Source organism: Rhinolophus hipposideros (assembly GCF_964194185.1).
Source record: "Rhinolophus hipposideros genome assembly, chromosome: 19".
NCBI classification, from domain to species: Eukaryota; Metazoa; Chordata; class Mammalia; order Chiroptera; family Rhinolophidae; genus Rhinolophus; species Rhinolophus hipposideros.
In genome coordinates, this window is record NC_138065.1 from 50,725,149 (window position 1) to 50,747,407 (window position 22,259).

Genomic DNA, 22,259 nt, shown 5'->3' on the forward strand with positions numbered 1-22,259 from the left:
CGCCAACCGCCCCCTCCGCAGTGGGGCGCCCCGCAGACGCCCGGGGACCCCGGCCCCACGGCCCCGCTCCAGCCCCTCCCGCGCGCTCTCGGCCGCCCTCCGCCGCAGGCCCACCCCTCCTAGGCCCTGGCCGGGTGGGGGAAGGTCACTCCGGGACGCCTGCGAGTCGGGGACTCTGCCCCGCTCCGCCCCGCCTCTCCGCTCCTGCACCTGCCACCCCCTCGGCGCTCCCGGTCACTGCAGTGCCAGGCCCGGCCCGGCCCTCTCCTTCCAGGCCAGCGCGCCGGCCGCCCCGGTTCCTGACGGTGCTTCTTGCGGGTGGCCTGAACCACCTCAAGCGGGACAACTGCCAAACCCACTCGGGGCGGCAGCCAGGACCTGGGGCTCGGAAGGTGTAGGAGGCTGGCCAGCCCCCTGCGAGTCTCCCCTCGGAAACCCGCCGCCCTGCGAAGCGGCTCACGCCAGTCCAGACCCCTGGCGACAATGTCTGCACGTGACCCAGCCACCGAGGACTCTCCCGGGTACCGAGTCGGTAGCTGGTATGCTCACTGACATGCTTGAGGCTACCGACCCCTTTGTTCTGTTGTATAATCCCGGGGACTGAGGGAGATTAAGGAGACCCAGCTCAAATGGCAAGACGTTTTCGCGCAGTCCTGGGCATGCAGCCCTCCCTCCCATCCCTTATTCCCGGCGGCTGAAAAGCCAGACTCCTGGCTTTCATCTCTCCCGCCCACTCCGCTGAACCCCTGAGCACATTCAAGCATCTCTCTCCAGGCAGTGACACAGCAGAAAAAGGCTGTCACTGCAGAGAAGCCCCGTCCCCAGGGGGCAACATAGCCCATTCTGGAAAAGGACATTTCCCAGCACCATTTCTGGGAATTACCCAACATAGGGACCCTTGTCCAGGCTGCCTTTCTGTCTCCAAGGTCAACCTTGCAGGTCCAAGGACAAGCTTGGACTGAAAAGAATGAGCTCTTTCCCTCTAATCTTTCTCAAAGCCCACCTGCAAGACCTAAGCAAACCTGAAAATACTTGCAATCAAGAGAGAAGCAGGCACCTCCAGCCCCACCCCAAAGGGGCTGCTACAGGCAGGGCTCTGACAGGGCACCCTGCAGAACAGGGCTGAGAGAGGATGCCCGGCCCACTTTGCACTGCAGGGTTTCCTTTGGAAAAGCCCCAAGTTGGTGGTGGAAGTGCAGTTATGATGCCCCTGGTCCCCTCCCATCAGAAGTTACCTCATGGAGGACTTTCCAGCAGGACAAGTCACCTACAAGGGCATGTGTGTATGGTTGCCGACTGTGTAAGAGGGAGGGAAAACCTGTGGGCAGAATCAGCAGCAAAGGATGAAGGTGGGGGGAGTTGCAAAGGAAAGGGTGAGGGAGTTTAGGGGGTCTGTGTTGCCCTTCCTTGTGCATACTACCCTAGTCCACCCTTCCCATCCCCCCCCCCTTGATTTTCCTCTCTTTTTCTCTCTCTCCCTCTCTTTCTCTTTTCCAGTAGAAGCCAGGGTTAAAACAAAGTATGTGGAGAAAGGCTCACAGTGACAGACTTTTAACTAGAACCCCCATTTTGTCTTTAAAAAAGGAGTTGTCTGACCCTCACTCTCTGGCTCTCTAGGGCTGTAGCAAATGTCAAGTAGATTGGGTCTGGCAGGATGAGCTTTCTCTCTTGTCCTTGACCTGTGTTTTCCTCTGGGGGATACTCCCTGTTCTGGGGATAGCCCCCCAGCTTGCCTCAACTCACTCTCCCTGCCCTGCATGTAAACGCCTCATGGGTTCTGACAAGACCTGAGGGTCATGACTTCACAGCCAATGCAGCATTTCACTCTAAAACAGCCTCCTCTAGGCTCCCCAGGAACCTCCCTGTTTCTGCCCAAACCCGGTGTTGCCGCTGGTGGACATGATCTCCGCCCCATGGGAACCAGATGCACACTCCACCTTCACAGGCCACTCTAGACCATCCAGAATTGTTTCACCCATCTAACTGCATCGACCTGGAGAAGAGCGAAACAGTCCTACATTCACACTCCCAGCTTTAGTACTCGCTAGCTGTGTGACCTTGGGCAAGTCACAGGTTCTCTTCAGGGCTGGTCCCTTAGTTGTAAAAGTGGAGTGTGACATTGCTGCAAGAATTCAATGGGAGATGTGGGAAAGTGCTAAGCTCAGTGCCTGATGCATTAGCAAGAGCTATTAAATAGCTTAATTATAATTAGCCATTTCCCTTTGATTGTCTGACCTTGGGCCTGTTCCTGACTTTACCACCTTCCCACTCTGACACCCACCCCCTGCCAGGACTCGGAGTTCCCTTAGAAGGTCACCCTGACTAATTCCCCACCCTCTGTGCCACCTTTCCGTTGCTTTCCAATGTGCTTCCTGCTCTGTGACCTCCTCTAACTCTAGTAATGAGTAACTTCAACACATCCCGCTCCTTTGGGCTGAGCTGGGCTGGGCTTTGTTCTGAGGCTCCTTCTATGAAGGGCGCTGTGGCAGCAGGTTGAAAGCCAAAAGTGCCTGGTTCTCCGGAGGGAGGAATGCCTCAGTAGGTGGAGTGTGTGGCTGGGCCTGGGGTCGGGGAGGTGCCCACGGAGGGGGGGGCATCCAGTGCTTCTGGAGAAAGAAGGAGGAAGGAATTTAGAGACTCGAGGCCAAGAGAACATTTTTTTTCTGCAGGCTCAGGGAGAGGAGTGGGTCCAGCTTACCGTGATTCATTCTGCCCAAGACGAGTGCTGTGTGGAGGGTGGGCAGAGGGGAAGCAGGGTGAACGGATGGCAGCAGAATCAGGGACCTTAGGGGACCTCTGTCCAAGTGAGGATGACAGGTTCTAACCCAAGAAACAGAGGCTAAAATGGAGGTTCACCTGCCTGCACAAGAGGGGGTGCCACCTGGCTGGCTGCACAAGGGAGACCCAGATCTGAACCCCCCCCCCCAAAAAAAGCTATTGGCTCTCTGACCCCCTTGGCCAAACACAGTGCAGTCTGCTCTGCGGAGGGCTCCGGAAGGCTGAGCCACCAATCCCACAGTCACAGGTCACACACGGCAGGGTTCTGTCCGGCAGCCCTGGGGTATTTTAAATGCAGAGTGGAGCGGGTGAGGGTATACGTTGCAGGATGACTCATCTTGGCAGCAGGAACTGTGTGCAGGGCTGAGGAAAAGGACTCGATGGCAGGCACTGTTTGCAGTGGAAAGCAGCCAGACGCACAGCTCTGCAATGGAGGGCAGGGGCTACCAGCGAGCTCTGGGAAATGCTGCCGGACCGGTCGGTCACAGCGGCAGGACGAGGGTGGATGCTTGGCAACACCGATCACCGGCCTGGGCCGCGCGCCCTAACCATCCATCATGGATGCCTGAGCGCTCCGCAGCATGTCCTCCCATGCTTCACAATGGACCCTGCATGTTTGACAGGAAAACAAATCATTCTCTGGAGACCAGAGACCTTAATGGGGACAAGAAGAAATATCCCTTCATTACCTTCATTTAAAGTCATTCTGGCACTTTCCTGTTTCACCGGGTCTGGAACTGAATTACTGTCCTGGGTGAGGGCATAGGATGAAAATTTTTAAAAAGGGCAGCCGGTTGGTTAGAGGGTGGTGCTCATAACACCAGGGTTGCCAGTGCCATCCCCTCATGGGCCACTGTGAGCTGCACCCTCCACAACTAGATTGAAGCAACTACTTGACTTGGAGCTGATGGGTCCTGAAAAACACACTTAAAATAAATTAAAGTTTAAGAAAAAGAAAAAGAAGGAAAAGAGGGGAGGGCTACTATTCCTTGATAAGGTGGACTATTCCGGCCCTCAGCGGAAGTGACAGGTTACCTTCTCACCACCTGGGTCACTAGCCCCTGCCTGGCAGACTTGTGGGAGTTGCTTTCTGCTAAGCTATTTCCCAACTTGTAAGTCCGGAAATTGGTGCGATATGCCTGGATGTCTCTCCACCCTCTCATGCTTTGCCAAATTGCTATGAGGTGCGTGCATGGCGGACAGAGGACGCACAGAGAAGGATTTTTGTTTTGTTTGTTCGACCACAGAGGGGCATGGTCTTCGCAAGTATTCACGAGGTAGTGGGAGGTGGGAATGAAGGAAGCAGGACTGAGCCCACTGCTAAACTATTGGTCAAGCTTTCGGACCAGCTCACTTGCCCCTTGGTACTTCCCCAGTGCAGGGTAAGAGTCTGGATTTGCCTTTTCCTTGGAACAAATGTCTGGTACCAACCAGCGTATCCTCTAGGCTTCAGAAAATACAGTTCCTTCCCAGAATTTTCCATCTGCTTAATAAGTAACAAGCGGACACCCTCTCCGAGAAGCTAAGCTCAGTGAGGGGAGTCCCCACTGTGTCATTGTTGTCAGAGAGGCTGATCTTGTTGGCCTGAGGGACAGAGGTAGATGAGAATCTGGGGCATTTTACGATCCCTTTCCTCCTGGACACTTAAGTCTTCCAGAGATTCAAGGAATGTCGATTTCGTGATCTGCTTAATTTTCAACTTCCTCCTGCAGCCTTAGCCGGGGGCCCGGAGGGAATGGGTACTGATGGTAGGAAAACTCACTGTGGACAGAGCTGATAATATCAGAGATTTTCTAATCCAAAGTCCCATCTCCGGAACGAGGTCAGTTGACCTCGAGGTGACTACTCCTGGGGCTGTGTGCTCCCTACCTTGTAGGAATGTTCCAGTGTTGGGAAACTGAGCGATAACCGAGCTCCTAGGAACTGCGGGCCACTCCTGGGTCTCCCCTGGGGAGAACACAAGTCTGGGGCATCTTTACTGTGGCAGCTCTACAGACATTGAAAGCACCTCTCCTGTCGCCCTCATTTTTATCTTTCAAAGCAAAAAAGTCTCCAGTTCTTCAGCCTTCGTATGAGATGGTTTCTATCACGCCCCCGCCCCGTCCCCCACGGTACCTTCATCTGCAGGATTTCCCGTTTATTGATGTCCTTTCTAAAAGCAAACCCCCTGGTTCTGGGGACGGCAGAATCCAGTGGAGCTCATTTTTGCAGGTAATCAGGACATTATCATTTTTATCAGTTACTGTCCTCCTAACACTACCCCATCATGGCTTCCTGGCGCCCAGGCCTCTCTAACACAGAAGCCTGATAAACATTTTAGAAAAAGCTCCCCTTGTACTTGTAAAACATCATTAACAAACCCTTCCCCGAACTGATGACTTCCTCCCCACCCCACCCCTGCCCCAAGTCTAGGTGAAGGAAAATGGACATTCATGAAGCAGTCAGGGAGGGAGACAGCAGTCCCTGGGCTGTGGGACAAAGTGCTGCAAACGCCGGCCTCCAAGGGACTGTGCTGGGTCAGGCTGAGGCTCCTTATTCCGGTTTCGCCCACTAATGTGACACAGTGGCCTCCTCCTGCTTCCTTACCACCCGGACTCCCTCTGCTGCCCTGCTCGGCTCCCATGCCGGTCAGCCGTCCAAGGTGTTCATGGGCCTGCATTTCTCACCTTCTTGCAGCCACAGTCCCACTGCAAACTGGCAAAGGCTTACTTTGCTGTTTGTCTCAATCCAGGTGGAGGAGTCAGGGTGGCCCTGTCCCACTTGCACAGGTCATCGGTCGTTGGAAAACCTCAGCACTGACCATCCTACGTCCATCCCTCCTATGTGTCTGTGATGTGGACAAGGGAGTCATGTGGTTACAATGGCCGCCTAGCTGTTTGCTGGCACAAGACACACGCTCAGTCAGGCAGACGGTGGGCAAACAATACACACAGCAAAGGACCTTTGACTCCCTATCTCTTCTTTCTGAGGCACTTCATCCTTCCACAGCATTCTAGAAATGTTGCATTTTAATGTGGCCAGTTTCTAGGAATCAAACCAAAGGGAAGAACTGAAAAAAGACTGTTCTGCATTTATTTTACTTTGGGGAGGAGCGAGGAGGCAGGAACATGCAAAAAAAAAAATGCATAAATTAGATTGTACTAAATTTACCCAGTCTCTGTACCAAGGACTCAGAAGGAGTTGATAACATTGAGTAGAGCCTCAGCGGACTGGCTGTTTGCGGTATTGGCATCCTAGCTAACAGCGTAGTTTTGGCATTAATAAGTGGTAGCGTTCAGACTCTCATACCTACTGTCTACGTGGCACTGCAGCCAACAGTCCCATGGGAGGGCAGGACCCCTTTGCTGAAATTTAAGAAATGCATCCTGAATGCCAGGGGGCCTTCTGCCCAGTCACCTGGGGGACATGACACTACCTGCCGGGTACTCGGATGCCTGCTTCTAAAAGTCATTGGTGCGTCTTGCCTTACGTTGACACCACCAAGGACACTGCCCACATACATGAGCGGGAGGGTGAGGAGACCAGGGTCACTGGCCCTGGCTTCCCCGAGAGCTCTCGCTCCGTGGAAACCTGCTGCTGTCATCCAGCAGCGACACCGGTGAGTGGTAAGAGCTTTTATGAAACACTGGAAGTCAGATACCACGCCAAGGACCTCGCATGGATTCACGATCCTCCTGTGATCTCCTTTATATCGTCTTCTCCACAGCGTAGTGATGACGTAGGTCCTTGTGGTGGTTCATTTTATGTGTCAGCTTGACTCGGCTGAGTGATGCCCAGGGGGCTGGTGAAACGTTGTGGGGGGGTGTGTGTTGGGGGAGGTACCTGGAAGAGGTCGCATCTGAGACGGTGCACTCAGTACAGGAGGTGGCCCTCCCTAGTGTGGGCGGGCAGCCTCCCATCTATTGGGGGCCCGAATCAGACAGAGGGCAGATGGACAGCCACGTCTCTGTCTGTCCAGCCAAGACATCCGACTCCTGCCCTCGGACGTCACTGCTCCTGGTCCTTTCAGACTCAGACCAGGGCTTCCCAATGGGCCCCCGGAAGCTCGGGTCATTGGACGGGGCCTGAATCTCACCCCTGGCTCCCCTGGGTCTCCAGCTTCCAGATGACAGGTGGAGGGACTTCCTGCTTCCACACCTGCGTGAGGCGGCTGCTACAAGATATCCACATTCCACTGGTTCTGTTCCTCTGGAGAAGCCTGATACAGTCTTGTTTTTATGAGCTCCATTTTATGAATGAAGCAACTTAAGTCCCCCACAGATTAAAACCCTACGGCTGGCAAGAAGGAAGGGCACGTTCAGACGCAGGCAGCCTGGCTCAGACCCTCTTCCGAAGGAAGACGTGCACGCATCAAAGGCACAAGCATAGCTCATGGCACCCCAGGGTGCAATCACGTCATGGACCCTTGTGTCTTACGTTCGGAGCGCCCCACGGTCACAGAAGTCTTCCTTGGGTCACAGACGAAAGGAGCCTGTCTTGGATCCACCGTCCATCATTCACCGACTACCTCCTGCATGTACAGTATCTCCTTCGAAACTGCAGAAATACCACAAAAGACTTGAGTGCTCTGGGCTGGACCTCTTCGCAGCACACAGTAGAGCTGGCGAGGCGAGCTGCAGGTTGGTGAGTGAACGTCAGTGTAAGGTGGTAAATGATTATGGCCTCCAATGGACACCCTAACGATGGGCGACAAAAGGAAGGGAGAGGACGGGAGTGGGCCCTGAACAGGCTCCGAGAGAGGATGACCGCAGTGGAGGAGAAGGAGCGTCCATCTGTCCATCCCCTGAGTACCCACGCAGCTTTGCTGGGGACCCGAGAGTTGAGGTGGTCAAGCAGCTATGTTCCACGCGGGGATAGGCTGATATGTGCCAAGGGCATTAGGGGAGCACACAGGAGCGGGACATGTCCTGCCTGACACTTGGGAAGGCTTCTGCAGATAGTGACACCTGGACAAGCAGCGTTGGCCTGCGTGGAGGGAATGGCGTGACAGGTGCAGGGGACACCTGGGCAAATACAGACATGTGGGCTGTGCTCAATCAGGGCAGACTGAGGGAATGCCTTGGCTGGGACAAAGACATGTTTTCCTTTTTACACTTGATCTTAGCCAAAAGGCCGAGAAGCGATGTTGTTTTCCTTTTTAATAGAGAAAGGTACAACTTAAAGGAGCAGAGTCTAGAGGACCCTTTCTAAGGAAGAACCAGAGCGAGAGGTCAGAGTTTATCAGAGAACAAGCACTGGCTTCCTTCCCAGCACTTCCCGTTTCTCAGCGGTGGGAAGGAGAAGATACTGGGTTCCTCAAGCACAGAAATCAGGTCTGCCCCTGCTGGCTTCTCCACAGCTCAGCTGAGCGCCCCTGGTGAACCGGGTGCCGCCCGCCCAGGCTCCATGCCCCGCGTTCAATGGGACCAGCAGAACTACCTGTAAAGCGCCTAACAGTCAGCACCCTCCTGCCCTCCCCTCCCCCAGGGTTTCTGCACAAAGCTTGCTCCAGGGAACTGGGCATGCTCTGTGTGTGGACTTTCTTTTCCCTACAGCGCCAATTCTCAATGAAATGCGAATCAGACTGAAGGAAAGCAGGCAGGGGGCTCCTGGGATAGCTGACGCATCCTGGGACTCCCATTTTCTTAGCTTTCACCTGCATCTGGGTGTGAAGGGGCCATGCTCTTACGTGGAGGTGATAATTCTTCCCACTGCAACACAGGGGAAGGAGGAGGTGTCCCCTTCCTCTGTCAAGGGTGGAGGACAGATGTCTCTGACCTCCTCTCCAGTTTGGAACTGAGCCCTCCACCCCTACTCCCACACACAGAGCTTTTCCGTATTGTTTTGGTTCTGTGGCTCTCCCAGTGCTATAGTTTAACAACAAGTTGATAAAATATCTTTCTGGAGTTTGTTTGCGAGCCTCACACTCATGTATACCACCGACCTCCAGAAAAACGTGTTGTAAGTTCCGCATTAGCAATAAACACAACCTGCTGGTAAGATGAGAACTTTCATCCTAATAAAAATTTCCTTTGACTGGCAGAGTGGGCACAGGGGTTGGGTGAAGCTGAGCACCCAGGCCTTAGAAACTATCACATTGGTAAGAGAATTTAGAGTCTGTTTTTCAGATGAGGAAGTGGAAACCCAGTGAGGGAAAATGGCTGACGAGCTACTGCCCCCAGGCCACGTTCATTTTCCATCCATGACTCCGCTTGGGGTGACATGTGAAGGTGGAGAATCGTGTTGTCTGCATCTGGGGGACCCCCAAGAAGGAACTTCACTGTGACCCTCCATTAAAGAAGCAAAAAATGAAAGAAAGTAAAATCCCCATGATGGCTTTCTCAGTTAGAGCTAGAGTCGGCTGTAAGAGAACCCCCAAAATAACAACGGCCTCGACAACATAGGGTTTATTTCCCGCTCACTCCCAAGTCCCGAGGAAGGTGGTCCAGGACTGGGATGATGGCTTAATGCCATTAAGTCCTCAGGGAGCGGGGCGCCTTCCAGCTTATCCCTCCTATGTGGCTCTTGCTCTCATGGCACAAGAGAATGCCCAGGATGGCAGTGGTCACAGCCAGGCTGGAAGAAAGAACACAGGAGAAGAGGAAAGGCAGGAGTGCCAACCACCCTCTGCGGAAACATGAATCCTGGAAACTGTCGGCTCCCGTCACATTGATCAGAACTTAGCTTCAGGGCAACACGTGGCTATAAGCTGAGAAATACAGTCTTTATTTGGGGGCACCGTGTGCCCAGCTAAAAATCAGAGGCTCTATCCCAGTCTCTGCCACAACAATGCAGGGAAATTTGACACATACGGCACACTGCTTCGTTCTCCTGTGTTAGTGTCACTCAGGCCTTTTTCAAAATACAAATCCTGGAAGGGGTACCAGACCGGACGTTGGACTGTCCAATGAGGACATCAAATTTCTTTCTTCCTTACTAGTGGACGGAGGGTGGAGGGGGTGGGGACAACCGAGAATGAATTCATCATTTATCTAGAGGGGCTGCGTCTGTCACAGCCTTGTTACTTGGCTCCAGGAGAACCCCCTGTCTTCTCTGTGACTTCGTTTTACTACCAGATTAAAAAAAAAAAGACAACACTCCCAGTGTTTGAGGGGCTTGGATGACACGAGCAGGCAGGAATACATAGATAGGAATACAAACGACAGATTTTAAACACTCCAGGTAAACATATTCTGTACAGAGCACTAGACTTAAGCTTCTTAAAGGTAAGCCTGGGGTCTTTGTCAAGGAATCCTGAAATGTTAGGGTTGGAAGGGACATTAGACATGGTCTGATCTAAGCTCACGTTTTGGGTGAAGATAATCTCTTTCTCTATCTCTCTGACACAGCCTAGTGCTCTGGCTTGTATACAGCAGGCATCTATTAAGTAGCAAGTGCGTAAACAGTGACGGTCCTTTAGATGCTCTGTGATTGGCCTTCACCTCTGTATCCCTGTGAACAAGGCTGCGGGAACTATCTGGACCTCCGAACACATTTTATGCAATCATTAGTCACTCCTGTAAGAGGTCAGTGGGTTTTTTAATGAGCTCTTGCCTCCTGAAATGCCCTTTCCTACAGCTCAGAACGTAAATTCAGGACATGGAAGCATTTTGCAGACAACATCCCAGGGCCCTTTCGATCATGTGGGACCTACAGTGACGCCACAAACAGCATTTGGGGAACACTGTGGAATGCTGTGCTATTTACGTCATCTGTCTGAGCTCCCCTGCAAGGCTGGGAACCGTAATGTAATCGCAAGTTCACCTCTGCCCTCCCTCTTGAAATGCTTTCATTTTCTAACAAGTGGCTCCCGCATTTGCCTTTTGCCCTGGACCCTGCGGATGATGCAGCCGGTCCTGCCTGCCTGGCGTCCTGTGTGTGTCTGAGCATTTTCTCTTACCCCTCCGCCCCCCACCCCCTTCCCAAAGGCAGGGCCATCACATGGGTCCATCTTGGTTGGGTCGAAGACATCTGCCAGGCCTTGAGAATAAACTAGGAAGTGCGGTCCTCCAAATATGCTGTTTCTTTATGGAGATTGCCAAACTGCTGGGACGGAACGGACATGTGTCAATCATTGACTAGTGTGAGCCACCAGCTGTGGGTTCAGGTACTCGGTTCGCTTAACCACTGCCTCAGACCCGTGACATAGGGGCTAGTCCTCTGATTTCACAGATGGGAGTTCTGAGGCTCGGGGACGTTGGCCGGTGGCAGGGCTCACGTGTGGAATTCTGACTTGGGACTCCAATGCCCACTGCCATTTCCCTACCTTTGCTGCCCTCAGACCTGGAACACGTGCCCTGAGATCTTAGTATTGCCTAAAAGCACTAATGCCCTTGCCCACCATTTCCAGACCCTCCCCTTTACACAGGACCTGTCACAATGTCTGGCTAACAACCAGGACATGTTATTCTAGACTCTGCCAGGCTTTCAGGTATTGAGCTGCGTCCCTAGGCCCACCCATGAAACTAGAAACGAACACTGATGGTGGAGGGGAGGGGAGGACGCAGACAAGCCGTGCCAGAACCGCTGTGCTCTGGGATTGTGAGTCCCAGCCGACACTGGGGGGCACATGCCCTTACTTAGCACCACTTTCTCGGCTGTCACAAAAGATGGCTGCCCCCTTCGTCACTTTCCCCCCAAAACCAGCCCCTGCTGTGTGCCAGGCACTGTACGAGGCCCTGCAGAGACTCTCGCGAAGAAGAGATGACCCCTGCTTCCCAGAAGGTTGCAGACTAGCAGAAAGGTGCAGATTCTGACCCTTTTTACCCCAACATTGGGCCAGCCCTAGTTCTGAAGCTGAGGAGTCAGGGCTCAGAGCGCATTTCCGTGGAATTTATTTCTGAAGCTTCTCGGACTTCTCCCTCGCCTGGACCTAGTTAGAGGAGAGGGTCCTGGGTTGGCTGGCACACCTGCACCTGCCATCATTTGCATCCTTGGACTAATGTGTGACGCTGGCAAAGCTTGTCTCACCTTAGCAAACAGACGCGTGATTTGTGAAAATGGACTCGCAGAAGACTTAAAAGCACAGGAATCCTGCCTTGGTCTCCACCCCTACCTGGCAGAGCTTCGTGAAACCACTGATTGTTTAACAGCCTCCAGAAGCCAGCAGGCAGAGAAGGCCCCAATTATGCGCAGCAAATGCAGGAATGAAGCACATTCTCTGGGAGTGTTTCCATGGTAACAGTGATAACAGCTTATATTTATAGACCCTCTATCTCTAAGGAGCTCAAAGCACTTTATGGACACATTATCTTCTGAGAGAGAGAGAGAGAGAGAGAGAGAGAGAGAGAGAGACAGAGAGAGACAGAGAGAGACAGAGAGAGACAGAGAGAGAGAGAGAGAGGAAAAAGAAGGGGGGGAGAAAAGCAGAAGAAGGAGGAGGGGGGAGGAAAAGAGGGAGGGGAGAAGGAGGGTGGGCACCAGCAGGGGAGGAGGAGGGAGGAAGGACACGGTGTGCTATTACGCACACTTCACAGATGGCACAGAGTGAGGAAGTCAGTGACCCAAGGTGACATGGTAAGCCAGTGACAGATGGCAGACTGGCTCCTGGAACCCCTGGAACCCTAGCTGTGGGCCTTGGGCAGATGTCAGGGCTGAGCTGCCATCTCCCAGTCATCTAGCTCTGTCCAGTGTCACCTGGGTGTTCCGATAACTCCAGGGACGTCAAAGGCAGTTTGGCTCCGCTACTGTTGACATAAAACACAGGAACAATTCTTCCACGGAGATTTGGGAGTAATGTGCCATGTCCTTAGAGCCAGACAGCCCCCAGACAATCCCAATGTTGTTTGCAGGAGTGAGTGGCTCTGATGTCCTGTGACCCTCAGACAGAAAGGACTGCACACACACACACACACACACACAGCGTCTGCACACGCTGATGGAAATGGTTGGTTAGGTGGGGCCCATCTCATAGTGTCCCCGGGAACCTCTGGAGGGGATGCTTCTGGATACTTCTCCCCATGGCCGCATCTGCTCCGTCAGACATGTGATGTGGCTTAGAGCTATTTGAAGGTGGCAGCCTATGAAACTGAAAATGAGTTTCCTGAGTCCCAGATGTACCATTCCCTGTATAAAATACTTCATCTCAGCAAAGCCAGAAACTCTGGGCAGGTTGGGGAATGGCGCTCAGCCTCCCTGATTCTGGAGTCATTTCTGTCCCCTTCTCTTTCCCTCAGAGTTTGCCAACTCTGGTCGTCCCCATGTCTTACCCTCATGGACCTTCTGTTTCCTGCTCCCCACCCCCATTTGGGCTTTGACAAATGGGATCTTTTCTCTTGTAGAGTCATTACCTGCACAGCATTCAGCTACCCAGGCTGGCCGTCCCCATGGCAACACTGAGACCCGGTCCATCCTCCTTCACGTGTTCCGGGGTCTTTCCAAACAAACATGCCCGTTCCTGCAGCCCAGGCCTCAGGCTCAAGCTTCTTACCTGCCTTCCGGGGCCCTTGGGTTAAAAGGTTTGCTAGTTCAGGTAGGTGAGCCCCAGGAAAGTGTGAAGGTTTGATTTACAAATAGGCTTCTGATCCCTGAGCAAAAAATAACTGAAATAAAGGGCACTCTGAAGAAGAAAGGAATGGTTTGCAGGAGGGCCTTCTGGCTCTCCACAACATATCAGACACCTCGCACGTGTCCCTCCACGTCCCAGCACTGAGTGGGGCCTCCTCTCCTGGACCAGGGGGCACCTGCTCGCTGACATTCCTCCTGCTTCCCTCTTCCCTCCTGACCCGGGGCTCCAGGAGGAAGGAGCCCCCTTCTGTTTGCCACTGTCTGCCTGGCCCTGAGTTATGTGTGCCTGGTACATACTCCGTTCCTTGGGTTACCGAGTCCTCCTCTCAAGGGTCCTGTTCCACACCCCCAAGCACGGTACCTCTTGCCTGTTCCCACACGGTATTCCATCTTTCCCTGTCACGGCCCTTATCACACTACGGCATTGGCGTATGTTCTTACGAGTTTCTAGATGTCATTGGAGGTGTCTTTTGTATGTACTGAACATTATCCGAAGGTTTGCTTTTCGGATTAAAAATTAATATTCTACTTACTAGAGTTAAAATTAGAAAACAGACTTATTTTAGTTCAGCTTACAGATGGAATTATTTTATGTTTTAGTCTGGCAGAGCTTAGAAATCACGTCTAAAGGACCTATGAATAAAGTTAGTTAATTACCGCCAAACATTTTAAGCTGTGATTATAAATTTTATATATGCATACATATATACAATACACACGCACACACATACTATATATATATTTGAATTAACAAACAGCTTTCTGGAATATTTCAACACTTAGATACTTTAAAGCCCTTTAATTTATAAATATAGGGCTAAAATTCTCTTGTGTGTTCCAATAAACTTAGTAAAAATTCAACTTAAAACCATAGAGCTCCACATCAATTACTTAACTGTATTTTAAATCGGCATTTCAGGGCTACCCCTTTCATTGGTCCAATGCTCTTAAAATGAAAACTACCCCAAACAGCAAACACACACAACTTTCGTCTTAACGTGAAATGTTCATCACTGTGGTAAGACTTTCTCATGGGTTCCCGTCCTTAATTCTGTCTTCTTGGTACTAAGACACACAACCCCCACGTAAAGGAAAACATCTGCCATCCCAGTGACTAACAAGCAGAGTTTTGGCCAGGACACGGGCTCTTTGGTGCCTGCGATGGGACGTAAGGAGACTTATGGAATGTGTATAAAGTTGTAGGCACTCGCACAAAAGTTTGCTCTCCTGGGCCCCTCTCCCCTCCATCTAATTCTTCATTCACTCAGGGAGTCTGCAGCTCACATCCTCGTCGCTCACTGCACTGTATCCTGCGTGTCCTTGGCACCTTAAGATCTGTCCGAAGGTTTGAAAAATATATTTGAAAATATATTTACAAGGAACTCAAAATTAACCTTGATGGCATGCTAAGATTTGTAGACAGTACCTTCTTGCGAACAATGCATACATTTGACCTTGATGGGGGTTTTCCATTCTCCCCTATTCTTGGCATCATAGCACTCTTAGGGCTCTTTAATGGGATGTTCTGTGGGATTTTGTGGGACTTATCAGGGCCCCTGAGGTCATTCTGCCTGGGGCTCCTCTGTCTCCTCCATTAGACCGGGAGTTTCCTGAGTGCAGGACAAGTAGTTTTGTTCAGAGTTGTGAGCCCAGAAATCAGCACATTGCATGGCACAGAACAGACACTGTTGTCACGTGGCCCCCCAGCTGAAGACCCGCAGAAGCACACCTGTGGCTGAACACACTGGATTTGTGGCTGGTTGCAGTGAGGGAGTAAGTGCAGCACGAGGTATTTCAGTAAGAAGGTTTTAGAAAGGACTGAGGACAGGCTTTGGGCTCGCTCGTTTTAGGTGATTGGGGGTAGGGTTTAAAGAAGCAGGGATATGCTCCTATTTGGACTCTGCCCACTGCCCAGAAGCAGAGGTAATTCTGTGGCTGGAGAGGCTGATGAACACGGGCTAAAGATACCACTGGTAAAGCAGCAGCAGTTGTTCCTATTCCTCGGGATCTGGGGTGCTGAGTCACTGGGGGGGCAGACAATGTTCATGTGTTTGCCTCATGATCACAGTGCTCTTTTTGGGTCTTGTTCTGTCATCACCGCAGAGTGCCCTGCTTTGTGCTTCTGGAAAATGGTTCCTGTTCAACAGAACACTGAGACCTGGCCACGGGAGCTGTGCCACCTTGTAACAACATCGGGGATTAGCGTTGGGGCCAGGCTGGCTCAGTGGGGACTTCAGGACATCTCTTGTTGGCCCAGGGTCACGCTCCCACTACCCCTTCTCCAGGTCCCTGGGCTTCAGGGAGCCGTAGACAGGGCCTAGTATCTGATGTCTCTCTCCCCTCCCCCAGCATCTCTGTCTCTAATAGGTACCTTTCGATGCAGCAATTCTATGCCCTGGAGTCTGAGGGGCAGACAGGGGGAGGGAGGTTCCCAGCTGCAAAAGCCAGCTGCCTGGTGAGCATTTGCCCTTCCTCATGTGGGCTCAGTCCTGCCAGCTCTGGCTTCTCCACCCCCAGCCCTGGTTTTCCACCCCTGGTTCCTGGAGTCTGCAGAGCTGGCACAAACCAGGCTCTCAGCCCCCTGCTGTTAACTTACCCAAAATATTCTGCAACTGGAATTCGATTTGGAAAATGTTTTACAAATAGGGTATCTTGGGAGACTATTTTCATTTCCCCGATGAAAGCATGATGTGCTATTCTTCTGGATAATCGCTCCCACTGCTTTGCAAATGAGATCCTAACTGATTAACCCTAACCCTTGATTTCACCCCGGTCTCATTTGGACACCCATCATCAAAACTAGTAAAACTCCGGGAATGTATAGAAATACTTAAGATTCTGACTCGAAGAAATCTTAAATATTTAAGATTTCTGAATGTACAGCAATACTTAGGAAATACTTAAGAACTTGTTAACTCGCCAAGGCCTTTGACGGAGGGTGGGGGGTAGAGTCCAGAGCTGAACTGTTGATAGCAGTTCTCTCTGACAACTCTGCACCCCTAGTTGACTCTCACCAGCCATGCAGTCACTTTGAAAAATGTAACTTTTGAAGAAATCCTCAAATATTTAGAAGGCAAGAAGGGAGACATATAGTATATATTTACATATATATAAATATAAATATTTACATATATATAAATATAAATATATATATATATATATACATACATATATAATTTTCCCCCCTCTCTCAATGACCTTCTTTGGGAATGCTTATTAAACCTCCAGAATAAAGGCTTTGATTACTCCTTAATTTTGAATTAAATTGTAGGGTATCTTTAACCAACCAACCCAAACAACCAGCCAACAAACCCCTTTCCTTAGAAGAACTGTTGGAATGAGCGAGTAAATTATGAGAAGTGGAAAATTCAGTAAGCTTTACAGGTCGGTTTATTGCTGGTGGACATTGGCCTCTTCTAGACTTGAGTTTTAACTTTTATATGAATATGTCAAGGGCAAAGGACAGAATCCAAGTGTGCAGTGGGACCTGGCACAGCAGAACATGAACTGTTCTGAGGGTCAGGAGGCCTGAATTCTAGTATCACCTTAGCTGGTAAACGCTGACCTCGAGCAAAGAAAACAAAAATATCTGGACTTCCGTGTTTATAAAATGAGAGGAATTCTACTGGCTGCGTCAGCAGGTTCCTTGCAGCTTAAATATTCTAGAATTTAAAAAGGTACAAATGCATTCTGTCAGTCATTTAATACGAGAAGCTCAAAGAAAACAATACCTGTATAATTAGTGCATGCCTCCACCAGATGAGGGTGATGCTTTGTCTCTAAATCGTGAGCTTCACATGGCAGGTTTATGCCGTACCTGTGTTGTATCTGAAACATATATTACACTCCCACCTTTCACCTCCTTTGAAACAAATATTTGTTTAAACATTAAGCTTGGCTGTTGTTAAACACTTGCTAGCCAAAGTCATAATCTGCTCAGATCTGATTTTCTCTATTGCCTATATATGCTTTTCTGCCTAGCAGATTGGGCTGGGCTCTTGCTAGTACTACTATGGGGCGTTTCCATGTTGCTAAGATCATGAAATAAAACCTCGTCCCAGAAAAGAACCCCAAATCCTAGCTTAATTAGACATTTACTGGAAATACAAACTTTATAGCAAGATTTTTTTTTTTTGATAAGGAAGTTTTAGGTGGTTCTCTTGGTGACATCTTTTACTTACATAACTTGCCTAGGAAGTCAACTAACAATGTCCTATCTGAAAAACTATATATATATTTTTAAATTTATGTCCACTCTATGTTAAATAAAGTTAAAGCTCATGAGGTTTCTCAAGACAGAAGGGTTTCAGGAGAGAAGACCGTAAGTTTGGTTTTAGGGCCCAACACTTAATCCTATGACCTTTAACAGCAAGGTCATAATCACATGTGACAGCGGGAGACGAGAAGGACACTAGGAAACATTCCGAGGACAGAGCGCCTGGCATGGAAACCTCCATGAACTCCAGAGCCTGCCTTCAGCACACACATCTAGTGTATTGACTTTGGCAATGGGTCTACCTTGTCATGCCAACGGACTTACCTCTAGTTGAAGATTGAATTAATACCACGCCAGGTCTCTGCTTCTCCTCTCACTTGGGTTGTGACTCGGTGTATCTGAACATGGCACAGCCTTCTCTTCCTTTGTCCCTGGGTCAGCACCTGGGGACCAGCCCCATCTCCTGGGAGACAGGCTGCCCGAGGAAGTCACTCTTCCTGGCTTCACACACCCACAGATATTTGGTGTCTGTTTAAGGAAAATGAAACTTCTATTTACTCTACAAAATGTGTTCAACGGTGTTCTGTATACAGACATGTGGATGCCTGGTTAATCCAGGTAGACGGGAAAAAAAAAGTGGCAGCAACACTTTTTGCTTCAAAATGTTTCAGTACCTGCTTGGTCAGTTCAAGGGACACCCTGACCTCACACAGCTTGGAGAGCACAGGGCAGGTGTGGCCAAGGGAATCCCGTTCAGAGGGACGATAGAAGGGCAAGCACGCCTGTAAGGACTAAATCTGAAGGGACGAGGAAAGCGGGCTTATGAGCTGGTCAGAAAGCAGAGGCTCTGACCTGGACGATCCTGTAAATGTTTTCTAGAACCTCCTCATGTTAAAGGCAAATAGACAGAGGCCCCGGAAGGGTAGGTGCCCACCCAAGGACACACGGCTTGTTAAGTGACCAAGCGAACTCTGAACCCCAGGTTTCCTGACTCCTTTCACCACAGGACTTAGTCTGCTTTCCTGACTAGAGCCTCTGGCACTCTGGGGACACAGAGATTCTGGTCACGGTGTCACTACTGAACTGGCATGGCTCTGGGCAGGTCACCCACTCGGAGCTTCAGGCTCACTCTCTGCAGATGGGGACAGTGCTAGGCCAAGGTGACCCACGTCTACAGCTCATGTCCAGCCTCTGGAGAAAGGTGACTCGAGGTGTTTTTATTCCATGTATTTCCAGGAAGGAATGTTCAGGTTGATCAGTTTTACCCAGATGTGCCTGCTTTCTAGGTTTTCCTCAGCTACACGGAGATTGCTCTGTTTCCTGATCAGAGCCTGTTCGAGGTAGACGAAAGCTGACTGTTTATGCATACACATTTCGGTGATTCCAGAAACCAACCAAACTCTCTAAGCACATGTATTCTTCCCTTTCAGGCTGTCCCCAGAATGGCTGAGAAAGTGGCTCTCCCCTGTAAACTGGGGAAGTCAAAATAATGCAGACCTACGTAGTGCCATTTCTTCAAATGTCTGTGGTTAACAATTTGACCAGGATGTTACAAAAGAATAATAATTTGGGAATTTTCTGATTTAAGCAAATCTGAAAGTTAACATGACGTGAACTTCCAAAACAGAAACACGAGGCAATAGTTATGCATATTACCAAATGATTCTGTACTTTTCTTGCAGATTTTTCTTCCATTGGCATAATAGAAAATGCATTTCAATTGGTACCCATCTATTGTGTAAAGTAGCGTGCACCAAATATTCAGAACCCATTCAAAACCCACATGTAGCATACGGAATCCTAATGGTCTCTGTCTTCTTCCATTAATGACTCATTTTAAAGATTTTGAAAATAAAAAATAACGTGTATCTTTGGTAAAAAGCACATATAATTATGAAAAGGTAGAAAGTTACCCCCCAGTTTTACCACCCTGAGAGAGTACCCTGTCACCTTGCTGTATATCCTTACAGAGTTCTGTATAATAATAATACTACAACATAACAATACCAAGAATGTTGTTTTCTGCATATTTCCTCCAACCTGCTCTTTTCTCTTAATATGTTGTGAACAGCTTTCCATATATCATACAACATACATCATGCAACAGTATGATACCCTGTTTCCCTGAAAATCAGACTTAGCTGGACAAGCAGCTCTAATGCATCTTTTGGAGCAAAAATTAATATAAGACCCGGTCTTATTTACCGGGTCTTATATACAATACAATACAATACAATACAATACAATACAATACAATACAATACAATACCGGGTTTTATATTCATTTTTGCTCTAGAAGACGCATTAGAGCTGATTGTCCAGCTAAGTTTTGTTTTCGGGGAAATATGGTAATAGCTACCGTTCGTACACACATTCATACACATTTATTTCCCTAATGTGCTATGGCAGACGTGAAGTCGTTTATGATTTTTCTCTATTACAAATGACACTTCAACTCAGTGTACATCTTTAAAACCAAATATTTGTATGTGTCCTCAATTCTACGTGTCTAAAGTGGAAATTGCTGGGCCAGGGCATGCTTACTTTAAGGCTCTGGGTAGACATCATCCAACTGCCCAGTAGAAAAGTTGTACCCAGAAATCTGTGCGTAGTTATTTTTCTCTGCACACCAGTAGCCATGTGCAGTATCTTTTTATTTTTTAAAGAGGTTATTTTTTTGAGCAGTTGTACGCTTGCAGCAAAATGGAGGGGAAGGTACAGAGATTCCCTATATGCCCTGTTGCCCCCAAGCACAGCCTCCACCATTACCAGCATCCCCACCAGAGGGGCACATTTGTTACCATTGATGAACCTACCCTGGAAGGTCATCATCATCCCAGGTCCATAGTTTGCATTAGGGTCACTCTTGGTGTTGAATATTCTCCAGGTTTGGACACACGTGCAATGACATGCATTCATCATTTTCGTATCTTATAGAGTATTCTGACTGCCCTAAAAACCCTCTGTGCTACGCCCATTTATCCCTTCTCTGTCCCTCTCCCCCCAAATCCTGGCAATCACTGATATTTGTATTGTCTCCATAGTTTTGCCTTCTCTAGAATGTTGTATAGTTGGAATGTTGTATAGTTGTATAGTTGTAATTACACAGTATGAAGCCTTTTGGATTGGCTTCTTTCACTTAGTAATATGCATTCCTCCGTGTCTTTTCATGGCTTGCTTAGTTCATTTCTTTTCAGTGCTGAATAATATTCCATCGTCTGGATGGACTACCATTTATTTATCCATCAGCTGCTGAAGGATATGTTAGATACTTCCAAGTTTGGGGAATTATGGGTAAATCTGGTGTGAAATCTGTGTGCAGGTTTGCATATGGACATGAGTTTTCCATTCCTTTGGGTAAATACCAAGGAGCTCAATTGCTACTTCACATAGTCAGAGTATGTTAATTTTGTAAGAAACCGTCAAACTGTCTCCCAAAGTGGCTGTACCATTTTGCATTTCTACCAGCAACGAGTGCAAGTTCCTGTGTCTCCACATCCTCACCAGCATTTGGTTTTGGATTCTGGCCATTTTAATAGGTGTGTGATGGTATCTCATTGTTTTAATTCCCATTTCCCTAATGACGTATGACATGGAGCATCTTTTCACGTGCTTATTTGCCATCTCTATGTCTTCTTCGGTGAGGTGTCTATTAAGGTCTTTGTCCTATTTTTTTTTAATTAGGGTTATTTTCTTATTTAGTTTTAAGAGTTCTCTGTACATTTTGAGAAACAGTCCTTTGTCAGACGTGTCTTTTGCAAATATTTCCTTCCAGTCTGTGATTTGTCCTTTCATTTTCTTGACATTGTCTTCGCAGAGCAGAAGATTTTAATTTTAATGAAGTCCAGCTTATCAATTATTTCTTTTATGGACAGTACCTTTGGTGTTGTGTCTAAAAAGTCACCGCCATATCCAAGGTCTTCCAGGTCTTCTCCTATGTTCTCTTCTAGGAGCTTTAGAGTTTTGTGTTTTACGTTTAGGTCTATGATCCATTTTGAATTAATTTTAGTTAACATTGTAAGGTCTGTGTCTAGATCCATTTTTTCGCATGTGATGTCCAGTTGTTCCAGCACCACCTGTTGAAAAGACCATCTTGCTCCATTGTGTTGCCTTTGCTCCTTTGTCAAAGATCAATTGACGATTATAATGTGGGCCTATTTCTGGGCTCTCTATTCTGTTCCCTTGATCTATGTGTCTATTCTTTCCTCAGTACCACACTGTCCTGATGACTATAGCTTTACAATAGGTCTTGAAGTCACATAGCATCTGTCCTCCAAATATTGTCTTCTCCTTCAATACTGTGTTGGCTATTCTAGGTCTTTTGCCACCATAGAAACTTTAGAATCAATTTGTCAACATCCACAAAATAATTTCCTGGGATTTTGATTGGCTTACACTGAATCTACAGATGAAGTTCGGAAGAAGTGACATCATGGCAATAGTGAGTCTTCCTTTCCGCGAACGTGGACTATCTCTCCAAATATTTCATTCTTCATTAATTTCTTTCTTCAGAATTTTGTAGCTTTCTTCATATAGATCTTGTATTTATGTTATTAGATTTATACCTAAGTATTTCATTTGGGGGTGGGGTGAGAATGTAAGTGGTAGTGTGTTTTAAATTTCAAATCCACTCTTTCATTGCTGGTACATAGGAAAGTGACTGACTTTTGTATATTAAACTTGCACCCCATAACCTTATTATAATTGCTTATTATTTCCAGGAGTTTCTTTTGTTGTTGATGCTTTTGTATTTTCTGCAGGGATGACCATGTGATTTGCA

General features: G+C 48.8%; 1 long non-coding RNA gene across 1 annotated transcript in view; it reads right to left on the reverse strand.

Moving 5' to 3' along the window:
• Positions 1–5,829: 5,829 nt before the first annotated feature.
• LOC308487641 overlaps positions 5,830–22,259 on the reverse strand; it is a 144,431-nt gene continuing 128,001 nt past the window's right edge. The window contains exons 4-5 of the long non-coding RNA XR_013991735.1: positions 17,804–18,007; positions 5,830–7,314 (exon numbers count right to left, since the gene is read on the reverse strand). This is a non-coding gene — a long non-coding RNA (uncharacterized lncRNA). The remainder of the gene's footprint in view (positions 7,315–17,803; positions 18,008–22,259) is intronic.